This window comes from Papio anubis, chromosome 16 (assembly GCF_008728515.1).
Source record: "Papio anubis isolate 15944 chromosome 16, Panubis1.0, whole genome shotgun sequence".
NCBI lineage: Eukaryota > Metazoa > Chordata > Mammalia > Primates > Cercopithecidae > Papio > Papio anubis.
This window is the reverse complement of record NC_044991.1, coordinates 11809398-11822517: the sequence shown is the minus strand read 5'-3', so window position 1 is coordinate 11822517 and position 13120 is coordinate 11809398.

The following is a 13120-nucleotide window of genomic DNA, read 5'->3' as shown; positions in this document are numbered from 1 at the left end:
CACTTCTGTGCTACGATGCCAATTCTTGGGTTTCAAATCCACCATATCAAAATGTTAGTCTTTTCCTCCTGGCAGATTTGTCCAACTACTACCTTGAAAGAAATCCCTCTCCTCACTTAAAATAAGTATGTTCTAGGGAAACACCTATTTGCTGGCCAGCCCAAGGTGAGCTGCTGTGGTAAAAATAGGAATGTCCTCCTGGGAGATGTGGGTGGTGGTGGATGGGCAGGCGAGTGGAGTGGGTATGAGAGTGTGTGTGTTTGGGCTGAGGGAGACATGCGGGCGATGAAGCAGGTGAGTCCACTTGTTGATTCATTCAGCAGTGTTTGTGAGCCCTTGTGAAGCACCAGGCTTTGTGTTAAACCATCAGGAAACAAAAGCGCCCCAGGCTGAGGAGTTCTCAGTGGAGTGAGAAAGGCACAGTGTGACTAATGCTAGAATAAAAGTGTAGGAGTTTCGTGTTGCTGCTGTCACAAATTAACACAAGCTCAGTGGCTTAAAATGACTCAAATTTGTTATCTAATGACTCTGGCGGTGGGAAGTCCCAAATCAGTGTTACTGGGCCCAAGTGAAGGTATCCTTAGGGCTGGCCCCTTTTCGGAGGCTGGAGGAGAGTGTCTGTTCCATGCCTCATCCAGCTTCTAAATGTTGCTGGCATTTCTTGGCTCATGACTTCATCACTCAAAGCTCTGTTTCTACGATCCCTTTGCTCACTTCCTGCCTCTTTCTTTCTTTTTCTTTTCTTTTTCTTTTTGTTTTTTGTTTCGTTTTGTTTTTGATATGGAGTCTTGCTCTGTCACCCAGGCGGGAGTGCAGTGGCACAATCTCGGCTCACTGCAACCTCTGCCTCCCGGGTTCAAACAATTCTCCCTGTCTCAGCCTCCCGAGCAGCTGGGATTACAGGCATACGCCACCACACCCGGCTAATTTTTGTATTTAATAGAGATGGGGATTTCACCATGTTAGCCAGGCTGGTCTCGAACTCCTGACCTCAAGTAATCCGCCCGCCTCAGCCTCCCAAAGTACTGGGATTACAGGCGTGAGCTACCGCGTCTGGCTTCTGCCTCTTTCTTATAAGGACGCTTGTGATTACATTGGGTCTGCCCAAATAATTGAGAATGATCTTTCCATCTCAACCTCCTTAACTTAATCAGATCTGCAAAGACCCTCTTACCATAGGGTAACGTGGATGGTAAGTAAGGTATCCTATCCACAGGTTCTGGGGGCTAGGGCATGGACATCTTTGGGGGAGGCATTGTAAGCTTACCATAAGAGTCTGAACAGGATGTCTTGGGGGTGGACATGGGGGAGCAACCTACTGCCTGGAGGTGAGACTGGGAGGCCTTCTCAGAGGTGGAGACCTCTGTTTTGGGGCTGGAAAGACAAATGGGAATTGGCCTATGAGTGAAGAATGGGAAGGGTGTCCTGGGTGGATGTGTCAGCTTGAACAACAGAACACATCAGAGCCTGAGAGTGTGTTTTGGGGATGGGAAAGAAGTCTGCTATGGCCTGGGTTGGTGCAGTATGGCAGAGGATGGCGGTGGAAAGATGGGTTGGGCCTAACTTGGGAAGCGCCTTGAATGCTGGATAGGTTTGGACTTTGCCTCGGGCAGTGGGAAGTGTGAGGGAGTTTTGAGTAGAGGAGGGACATGATCAGATGAAGTGGGAATGCGGGCAGCCAGGCTTGGGTCCCTTTTCTTTTGGTAAGCGTATGATGTTGTCCAAGTCCTTTTCTCCTCTCTGGATCTTAGTTTTTCAACTTCAAAAATGGGGGAGGAACTGGCCCTTTTTAGTGCTCTATGACATTTTTTGGCAGATGACTTTGTTTTTTTTTTTTTTTGGAGATGGAGTCTTGCTTTGTTGCCCAGGCTGGAGTGCAGTGGTGTATCTTGGCTCACTACAACCTCCGCCTCCCAGGTGCAAGTGATTTGTCCTGCCTTGGCCTCCTGAGTAGCTGGGACTATAGGCACATGCCACCATGCCAGGCTAATTTTTGTATTTTTAGTAGAGACAGGGTTTCACTACGTTGGCCAGACTGGTCTCAAACTCCTGACCTCGTGATCTGCCCGCCTTGGCCTCTCACAGTGCTGGGATTACAGGCGTGAGCCACTGCGACCAGCTGCAGGTGACTGTTTTGAAAATCTGTTCTTTTCAAGTCATTCCAAAATTTCGGAGAGATTTATGGACCTCTCACATGCCCTTCCCTTGTTTATGAGCCCCTGGAGAAGATAGTCTCTATGCTATGAGAAAAAAAATCCCCTCTACCTCTGACAGTCTGTAGTTCTGAGGTTTGATAGAACATCATGAAGGAAAAAAATTGATCTCTTAGCCTGTGGGACTTGTTGCCCAGACAGACGGCAAATCAGTTTCCTATGAAATTGTGAACCAAAACTATATGAGACAAATGTCAATCAATTTAGAAAGTTTATTTTGCCAAGGTTAAGGACGTGCCTGGGACACAGCCTCAGGAGGTCCTGATGACATGTACCCAAGGTGATAGGGGTGTAGCTTGGTTTTATACATTTTAGGGAGATATAAGACATCAATCAGCACTTTTTTTTTTTGAGACGGAGTCTCGCTCTGTCGCCTAGGCTGGAGTGCAGTGGCGCGATCTCCGCTCACTGCAAGCTCCGCTTCCCGGGTTCATGCCATTCTCCTGCCTCAGCCTCCCAAGTAGCTGGGACTACAGGTGTCTGCCACCACGCCCGGCTAATTTTTTGTATTTTTAGTAGAGACGGGGTTTCACCGTGTTAGCCAGGATGGTCTCGATCTCCTGACCTCGTGATCCGCCTGCCTCGGCCTCCCAAAGTGCTGGGATTACAGGCGTGAACCACTGTGCCCGGCCCAATCAGCACATTTAAGATGTACGTGGGGTTCAGTCTGGAAAGACGGGACAACTTGAAGTGAGGGTTTCCAGGTCATAGGTAGATAAGAGACAAAAGGTTGTATTATTTTGAGTCTGATCAGCCTTTCACTGAATACACAATTTACATGTGAGGAGGGGTAGAGGAAGAGTCACTTATGCCTCAGCCTGTCTCACTGAATCTGCGTTTTTACATAAGTGACAGGCCAGAGGAAGCAATCAAATATGCATTCGTCTCAGGTGAGAAGAGGGGTGGCTTTGAGTTCTGTCCTTGTCCCACCATCTGTGAAGATAAACTATCAATTTACATTGCCAAGGCGAAATTCAACGCAACGGTTTCAGGGTGAAGATCTTGAGGCCCACATGGAAATTCCTTGGGGGCAAACTGTGAAGGAGATATGTAGTTTTTTAATCTTTGTAGCTATCTTATTTAGGGAAAAAATGGGAGCCAAGTTTACCTGATGCAGTCCCCAGCTTGACTTAGTGATTTTTGGGGTTCAATTTTCAACCCCAAGAAAGGCAACAACTTTCTTTCTTTCTTTTTTTGAGACGGAGTCTCACTCTGTCGCCCAGGCTGGAGTGCAGTGGCGCGATCTCAGCTCATTGCAAGCTCTGCCTCTCGGGTTCACGCCATTCTCCTGCCTCAGCCTCTCGAGTAGCTGGGACTACAGGTACCCACTGCCACGCCCGGCTAATTTTTTGTATTTTTAGTAGAAACGGGGTTTCACCGTGTTAGCCAGGATGGTCTCAATCTCCTGACCTTGTGATCCACCCGCCTCGGCCTCGCAAAGTGCTGGGATTACAGGCGTGAGCCACTGCGCCCAGCCAACAACTTCCTTTTCGGCTTCGTGATTTGGGGGTCCTGAGACTTACCTTCCTTTCATCAAAAAAAGTCTGTAGTACAACAAACAAAAATTTAGTGGCTTAAAACGCAATAATCTATTATCTCTCATGATTCTGTGTTTGACGGGCACCTTGGATGGTCCTCTTTCCTGCTCTTGTGTAGGGTAACTGGTGTGGCCACAGTCACAGACAAGGCCAAGGCTTCACGCATACGTCTGGAGTGATAGTACTGGATGCTGGCTGGGCTTCTCTCTCCTCCTGGTCTCTCATCATTCATAGTCTAGTTTAAGCTTCCTTACGTGGTTCCAGGAGTCACAGAAGGTGAGAGACACACAAAGCCTCTTAAGGTCTTGCCTTGGAAGTTACACAACGTTGCTCCCACTGCATTCTATTGGTCAAAGCAAGTCACAAGGTATGGTGAGCAGATTTCAAGGCCACCAAGGTTCCTGCCTCCCCCAACCCCGTGTACATGCCCTATATAATCCCCTCCCTTTGAGCATGAGAGGGACTTAAGGAATGTGTTGGGATTTTGCTCCCATGATTAGGTTATATTGATTAAACAGGCTGGGCGTGGTGGCTCCTGCCTGTAATCCCAGCACTTTGGTAGGCCAAGGTGGGTGGATCACCTGAGGTCGGGAGTTTGAGACCAGCCTGGCCGATATGGTGAAACCCCATCTCTACTAAAAATACAAAAATTAGCTGGGCGTGGTGGTGGACACCTGTAATCCCAGCTACTCGGGAAGCTGAGGCAGGAGAATCACTCGAACCTGGGAGACGGAGGTTGCAGTAAGCCAAGATTGTGCCACTGCACTCTAGCCTGACTCTGTCTCAAAAACAAAAACAAACAAACAGGGCTTTGTAGACATCATTAAGGTCCTTTCAGTTGACTTTTACTTATTCAAAAGGGAGTTTATCTTGGTCTAACCTAATCAGGTGAGCTCTTTGAAAGACAGTCCAGGCCTCTCCCAAGGGGAAAGGTTGGAAGCAGCAGAATCACTCTCCTGTTGACTTTGAAGAGGCAAGAGCTGCCATGTTGTGGAGGGGGCCATGCGGCAGGAATGGTGGTGGGTGGTTTCCAGGAGCTGGGGACCGCAGTCCTACAATCACAGGGATCTGAATTCTGTGACTAGCCACTGAGCTTGGAGGAGAACCCTGAGTTTTCAGATGAGGATGTGGCACCAGCTGACACCTGGATTTCAGCTTGTGAGACCCTGAGGAGAGACTCCAGTGAAGCTGTACCTGGACTTCTGACCCACAGAAACTGAAACGATAAAGGGGTATTGCTTTAAGCAATTAGTGGTAGAGCATAGCTAACTAATATATCAGGCCAGCCCAGATTCAGGAACAGGGAAAGAGACTCCATGCCTGGATGGGAGGAGTGGCAAGGTCACACTGAAAAGGGGACGCACAGCTATTATTGTAATAACTGACCTCAAGGGTCCCTAGTTGGGACACAGCTCATGCTTAAAGCTGATGGGATCCCTGGGGCAGACACTCCTTTCACAAAGGCACCTGCAGAATTCTGAGCATCTTACCTTATGTGACTTCTGCCAGTTGGGTGTGGTTGGGACTCATGGGCTATGCCTCCATGTCCCTAGCATCAGACACATGTGAGTGCCTCATAAATGTCTGTGGGACAAATCAAGGAATGAAGGTGCTGAACTGGGCTTTCCAGGGATGGAGAGTGAGGCCTTTGCCAAACAGGGTTTGTCTGCACCTGGGGCAAGGAGGGTCTCAGGGATGGGAGGAGGTAGCTTTGTCCCAGGCTTCGACTGTCAGCCTGGCATGGTTGAGGCACAGAGTCTCTTAAGGCTGTGGACAGTGTCAGAATTGGGAAAGAGTGCTTCAGCTCCCGTCTTATTGAAGATCTATCCAAGTCCACTTTCCAGAATGGACTGTCCTCTCCCTGATGCCAGGAGTCAGTGCCTTGAGCTTGGAACCACAGGCCACAGGCCTTCATTCTGTCCCTGATTTGAGATCCTGGAGTGCTGGGGTGTGGGTTAGAATGTGGAGGGTGTAGCATCATCTGGACGTTTAACTCAACAGAGAGTCAACTCTGCACTTGTCTGCATCATTTAGAAAATGTAAAATGATATTCTGCAGATGTCCTTATCACTATATACTGTACATTGCTGCAACTCAACCCATTATGTGATTGTCTTAGTCACATGTAAGTGACTTATTAAGGAACTGTTCCCAGGGGAGATTGCTAAGGGAATGAGTGAAGCAAGATAGGAAAGGCAGGGAAGCAAGCAGAGAGCAAGGCGTCGAGCTAAAGTCCTGCAGTGGGTGGCCCCAGCCTCACCCCTCAGGGGATCCGGAAAGTAAGTTATTCCTCAATATTTGCCCCCACCCACCAGACCCTGGTTACAGGCTGCAGGGCAAGGGTGGGGGGAATGTTGATCCCCCAGACACATGCTGCTTTCTGCCTCTGTGTGCAAAGTGGCTTCAGTACCCTGAGGATGGCCTTTGGAAGGAGAGCTATAGATGCTGGCTGCTGGAGGAAAGGCACATGGGTGGGCTTGGGTGTACATAGAACAGGGACCCCTGGGGATCCGAGCAGGGAACAGATGTTACTTTGGAGGGTTGAGGCACAGCAGCTGAGTATGGTACTTTATAGGCTCTGTAAACTCCAAGCTGCTCCCACCCCAGGCCCTTGGTCCTTGCTGTTCCCTCTGCCTAGAACAGTCCCATCTTCTCCCAGGGCTGGCACGGTGGCTTCTTCAGTTCTTTCAATCTCTGCTCAGACATCACCTCTTCAGAAAGGTTTCCTCTGATGACCTTATGTAAAGGAGCCGCAACTCCTACCCACCACCCTCTCTTCCCGTAGATGGGAAAGGAAAATGCAAACTCAGGACCCAAATACACTATCTTCCAGATATGTCCCTGACCTTGGCAAAATAAGCTTCTCGATTGCTCGAGGCCTGTCTCAGACACTTTTTGGTTTACAATGTCTATTTTTTTTCCCCTGGTCCTTAACACTATCTGGCATTGTAGGAATGGTTTGTTTAATGTGAACCATTTATTTAATGCCTGACTCCCTCACTAGACGCCAGGATCCACAGTGGCAGGGACTTTGCCCATCTGGTTCCCACTTTCTCTCCAGTGCTAGCACAGGGCCCTGCACACAGTGTGTATCCTATATATATATATATACATATATATATATTCAATTAATATTTGTTGGATGTGCCATTGAAGGGCCTGTTAAGAGTAATTTTGACCATATAACATGTATAGGGATTCAGGCCCAGCAACTGCTCACTGCGTCTCTCTCCCCCTCCCTGCAATGGGCTCTGGGAATGCAAAGTAGAAAAGATGGGATTCCTGCCCTGGGGGAACTGAGATGCACGGACAGATGGATGTGCACACGGATGAATTTCAGCGGTGCAACTTTTCATCATCCACCTCTCTGAGCCTCAGTGTTCTTCATCTGTAAAATGGAGATAATCATTCCTATCTTGTAGGATTATCATAAGGATGACAACATATGATATATATCAGCATCCGCAACTGTGTTGGGCACACAGCAAGTCTGCAATGGTGGAAGTGTATGTTTATCTATGCCCTGAGCCAGGTTATACCTCAAGAGAGATGAACATCACACCCCTATCCCCACGACACACACACACACAACGTACACACTTACATATTTTTCTTTCACTGAAAGTATATTGGACCAATTCTAGAAATTGAAGCTATATTGGCCAAAAATAACAACAGCTAACACTTTGTATAGAACTCCTTATCGGGCTCATTCTTGTAATCCCACCACTTTGGGAGGCTGAGGCAGGAGGATCATTTGAGGTCAGGAGTTTGAGACCGGCCTGGCCAACGTGGTAAAACCCCGTCTCTACCAAAAAAATACAAAAATTAGCTTGGTATGGTGGTGGGCACCTGTAGTCCCAGCTATTCGGGAGGCTGAGGCAGGAGACTGTCTCGAACCTGGGAGGTGGAGGTTGCAGTGAGCCAAGACCGCACCACTGCACTCTAGCCTGGGCAGCAAGAGTGAAACTCTGTCTCAAAAAGAAAGAAAAAAAAAAGAGCTCATTATGTTTCAAGGACTCTTCTGAGAGCTTTACATTCAGTATTAATAATTTATTTTATTTATTTTTTCTTCTTTTCTATCTCTACCTGATCAGAGAAAAGGTATTAATAATTTGATCTCAGAAGGATCCTACGAGGTGGATGCTGTTATTATTCCATTTTACTATTGAGGATACTGACTTTCTACCAAATGTGGAAGACTCAGAGATGAATGAAACTTTCATTCTTCCATTTAACGCCCTTCCCTTATCTCTTCCTGCTGCCCAACGAGACCAGCCACGTGATGCTATTTGACCTAGGAAGCTGTGGACAAAGAACAAGAGACGAGAGTTCAGGGGACAGTGTGAGCTCCAAAGAATAGAAACATGTAGAGTTCCTTCTGAAACGCTGCGCTGTGAAATTCTGTGCCTCTGAAGACAGGCTCGCTATTTTTAGAAAGAGGGCAGCAGAGTTGTTGGAAATATGCCCGAATACGGTCATGATTGGGCAAGGGACACGGGAAACGCCAATTTTGGCAAAGGGATTATTTGGAAGTGCAGTTCTGACCAAGTCATTCCTCTGTTTAAGATGTTTCAACATTGAAGGAGCCAAAACCTCTCAGTGGCTCTTGCTGTCTCTAGAGGAAGCCTGAGCTCTCTTTCTCGTGGCAGAGCGGCTCTTCCCCATGTCCCTACGCCCTGTACCCTCAACCTGCACACCTTCTGCCTTGGGTGTCTTTGAACCACCTGCTGTTCCAGGGTGGTCCCCGCTTTTCCACACATTTGTACCTTCACCAGGGATGCACCTATACATCTTTCAAAACTCAGTTCTGGGGTCTCCTGTATGAAGCCATATCTGGCCCTCTCAGGTAGAACTGGGAGAACGGCCTTCCTTTGCCCCATTTGGGTGTGTATAGAGTGTCAAGAACACAGGAGAGTTCTTCCTGGTGACTTGCCACCTCCCTGCAAAGCATGAGCTCCCTGAACGCAGGGCCCCCTGTGCCTCCGGTTCACTGGACAGGGCCTGACACTAGGTAGCCAGTCAAGTAATATTTACTGGGCTTCAATCATATGCTTGTACTATTGTAGGAGCTGGGGACATGGCAGAGAACAAGACGGACAGAGTCCCTGCCCTCAAGAGTCTTGGATTCTTATGGGGGCAGCAGACAGACAAAAACACACAAGACAAGATGATTTCAAGTCAGATACGTGTTGTGAAGAGGCTGAATAGGGTTGCACGGTGGAGAGGAACAGGAGAGGAATGGGTGCGGTGCTCAGCAGGGTGGCTAGGGCCGGCCTGTAGAGCAGCCACATCTGAGATGAGACCCACACCAGGAAAAGGAGCCGGCTGCATAGATCTGGGAGAGGAGCTTTCCTAGCAAAAGGCCCTGAGGCAGGGACACACCTGGCATGTCTGAGGGACAGAAGGAAGCCAGTGGGGCTGGAGCCGAGTGGACACAGAGAGTGAGGTCAGCGAGGGAGGCAGGGCCCTGCAGGCCATGGAGGAGAGCCTGGGCCTTGATCCAAGTACAGGGAGGAGGCCCCCGGTGACAACTCACTGCAGAGGCAAAGGGGCCTGGCACAGCAAGCTGGATGCAGAGGCTGAGCCCTGGGTGAGGTTCCGAGGGCCAAGAGGCAGATGCATCTCCAATCTGCTGCAATGCAGCCTTCTCGATGTATATTCAGAGAGGCAACAGGCTGTACATTAAAACGGAAAGAGCTGGAAACTCCATGCCTGGATACCGTCTCACAGACGGGTGCACAAGACAGAGGGAGCCATTGCCCTCTAGTCTGCTAGTTACTTAGGGCTTCTCTACAAAGACACTTGGACATACAATGATTTAAAGAAGAGTGTTTGTTTCTTCCACAGCAGTCTGGCTTGTCAGGCCAGGGGCCCCCAGCAAGGTCTGCGGGACTGACGAGGGGTGGCCAAGGCCACGGGGGGAAAACTGACACCTGAGCAATTGCAGATAAAATCCAGGGGCGCTTCTGGCTCCCGCGGGCCCCTTGCCTGGACACCTCTTTCCAGGGAATGCAAAGCAGATGAGAAGAGATGCAAAGCTCTGGTGTGATGTCTTTCATCTCTCAGCTCTGTGCCAACTTGTTCTCTTCCTGCTCTTCCTGTTTTGCTGGGAAGCAGGTTTTTTTTTTTTTTTTCTTCCAACTACATTTCAGTGGTTTAGGGGGAATGCTAGTTTCTCCAGATTCTTTTTTGCTTTAAGGAAAGGTTAGGGCACCCTGACAGGGGGGTGCTGGGAGGCTGGTGCTCGCTTGGGTTCCATTCTGCCAGTTCTTTTTTTTCTTTCTGTCTTTTTTTTTTTTTAAATGGCGTTTTGCTCTTGTCGCCCTGGCTGGAGTACAGTGGCGCTCACTGCAACTCCGCCTCCTGGATTGAAGCACTTCTCCTGCTTCAGCCTCCTGAGTAGCTGGGATTACAAGTGACTGCCACCATGCCTGGCTAATTTTTGTATTTTTAGTAGAGACAGGGTTTCGCCATGTTGGCCAGACTGGTCTGGAACTCCTGACCTCAAGTGATCCGCCCGCCTTGGCCTCCCAAAGTGCTGGGATTACAGGCGTGAACCACCGCGCCCAGCCCCATTCTGCCAGTTCTGCTGAACTGTGTGGACTCTTGCCCTGGAGCAGAGGGCTGGCATATGGCCGAAGAAGGCTGGCCACTGACCCGTGCGCTGCTGACCGCCTGCCCTCCCCAGCATTCTGGCCCCGGTGCGGTGCCTATCCCTGCTCATAGCGGGAACCGGTGTCACCTGGAGCCCGCCGCCCTGGCGGGAGGAGGAGGGCCCCTCACTATGCATCCCCTCACCTTTGCCTTTTCCTCCTCATCCCCTTCCCTGGGGTCTTGAGGGGGCCTCTGAGGGGGAGTGACAATATCAAAAGCTTGCTGATAGGAGATGGCCTATGTGGTTCCTGTTCCTGTTGTGACACAGCAGTTCTGGAATTGTTTTAGGAGAGAAACTTCAAGAGGTTAAATGAGAAAGGAGCCTTCTAGTGGGTTCATTGAGCTCTGCTTCCAAAGCACACACCCAGCAGAGAAGCCCCGAGAAAGTGCTGGGCCCAGCTAAGCACCCGAGATCATGTGCCCAGGGACACACCTGGGCCTCCCAGACAATCCCGGGAGGGATTTTCCAGGGGTGTGGAGTTCTTGGTGAGGCAGAGTCAGCCAACAGAAGAATGCATCAGTGTGATTATGTAGTTAGTTTAGAACCAAACCCAATTTTGGGAGTCCCCGGCTCTGGGAGACTGCCCCCACCTTCGTCACCACCAAAATGCATCATCTTTCTTCCGTCTCTCTAGTGTCGTGTGTATGACTCCAATTTGTGATGTATCCCCCACCACCTGGAGAGGCAAGGACGGCTGTCATGCACCTGGGAAGTCCGGCTGTCCAGGGTGGGCGTCACCTGTCGGGGGTGCCAGTAAGGACGCCGCCTAAGGGAACCGCATCCTGATATTCATGTTCTGAGCCATGGGGGAACCCTGCTACACTCCAGCCTCAGCCTCTGGGACAGGTTGGAGCCCCAGTGACTCTCACATGGAGATAAGATATCCCTCTGGGGGACACTGTGCGCCACAACCTCAACCCATTTGGGCTGGGGATTCTCTGTCCCTCGGGTCCTGTGTGACCTGCAGCTACTGAATGGTGTGTAGAATTGGAAGAGTTATGACCAAAGGCCAGTTCCTGTGTGAATTTAAGGGTACTGGGTGGTTAGACCACGGGCCTACTGAGAACTTGTCCTATTCTTTTTTTTTTTTTTTTTTTGATGGAGTCTCGCTCTGTTGCCAGGCTGGATTGCAGTGGAGCGATCTTGGCTCACCGCAATCTCTGCCTCCTGGTTTCAAGAGAATCCCCTGCTTCAACCTCCTGAGTAACTGGGACTACAGGCGCGCACCACCATGCCCAGCTAATTTTTTGTATTTTAGTAGAGACGACGTTTCACTGTGTTAGCCAGGATGGTCTCAATCTCCTAACCTCGTGATCCACCCACCTGGACCTCACAAAGTGCTGGGATTACAGGCGTGAGCCACCACACCCGGCCCGAACTTGTCCTATTCTTGACCCCACATGAACAGAAATAAGAGGTAACAGGACTGTCTCAACCTCATATACACATTAATGTGAATTTTTTGGATGCCCTGAAAGGTAGATTTTGTGTGCAGAAACAATTATCCAGGGGTTTTCTTAAGTTTAAAAAATTAATATTTAATTTTATTAAAGTTATAAATAAAAGGAAAAACCTAGTTTGTCCTTACACTTTTAATTTCAGCTGAAATAACTTATTATTTTAATTATAGATCTAGCAAATTTAGCAATCACTTCTAAGAAGGCTCCAATTAATTTTAGTATCATTTATGAAATTAAACTCCTTTAAACTTTTCATATTGCATTATTCATCACATATAATATATTTGCTTAACTTCCTAAGTATAATTGGTTGACAAACCTTCTTAAGCGCTGAAGCAATTCTTATAAATTGAATACATTTAGCATATAAATATGAACTTGAAGTCTGACTGGCTGTTCCAGTACTATGTGTAAAAGAGCAAATCCCAAGTCCAGATCATTTACTCAGTTACACATTTAAAATTGTAATCATTTACTCAGTTACACATTTAAAATTGTACTCATTTACTCAGTTACACATTTAAAATTGTAATCTATTATTTTAATAGACTGAGTTCCCTTAAATATTATAAGAATATAAAATAGAAAAATCACCTTAATATAAAAGATGGCCGGGCGCCGTGGCTCATGCCTGTAATCCCAGCACTTTGGGAGGCCGAGGTGGGCGGATCACCTGAGGTCAGGAGTTCAAGACCAGCCTAGCCAATATGGTGAAACGCCATCTCTACTGAAAATACAAAAATTAGCTGGGCGTGGTGGCAGGCACCTGTAATCCCAGCTACTCGGGAGGCTGAGGCAGGAGAATCACTTGATCCTGGGAGGCAGAGGTTGCAGTGAGCCAAGATCGAGTCACTGCACTCCAGACTCCGCGACAGAGCGAGACTCCGTCTCGAATAAATAAATAAATAAATGATTAAGATTTTGTTCTTTTTACATTTCTGTACATAATTCAAGTCTTCCTGGGGGTAAAAACTACTTACTCACTAAGGGAATAATTCAGTCATTTCAAACCACTTTTGAGGGTCTCTACTCAGCCGTTCGATGCTGCATAATGATTCAGGATTCTTGCCTGTGACCCTGATGGGCCATTCCGAGGTCTATTTATAGATGCTTATCTCAAGACCTTCTGTGTGGGTCATCTCAGAACCCTTGGGACTGCCTTTGTCAACAACGTTGGGTTTGAGTCATATCACTACGGAATTCTTCCCTCTGTTCATGGAAATCTGGTAACTACGTCAACGAGGTAATTTC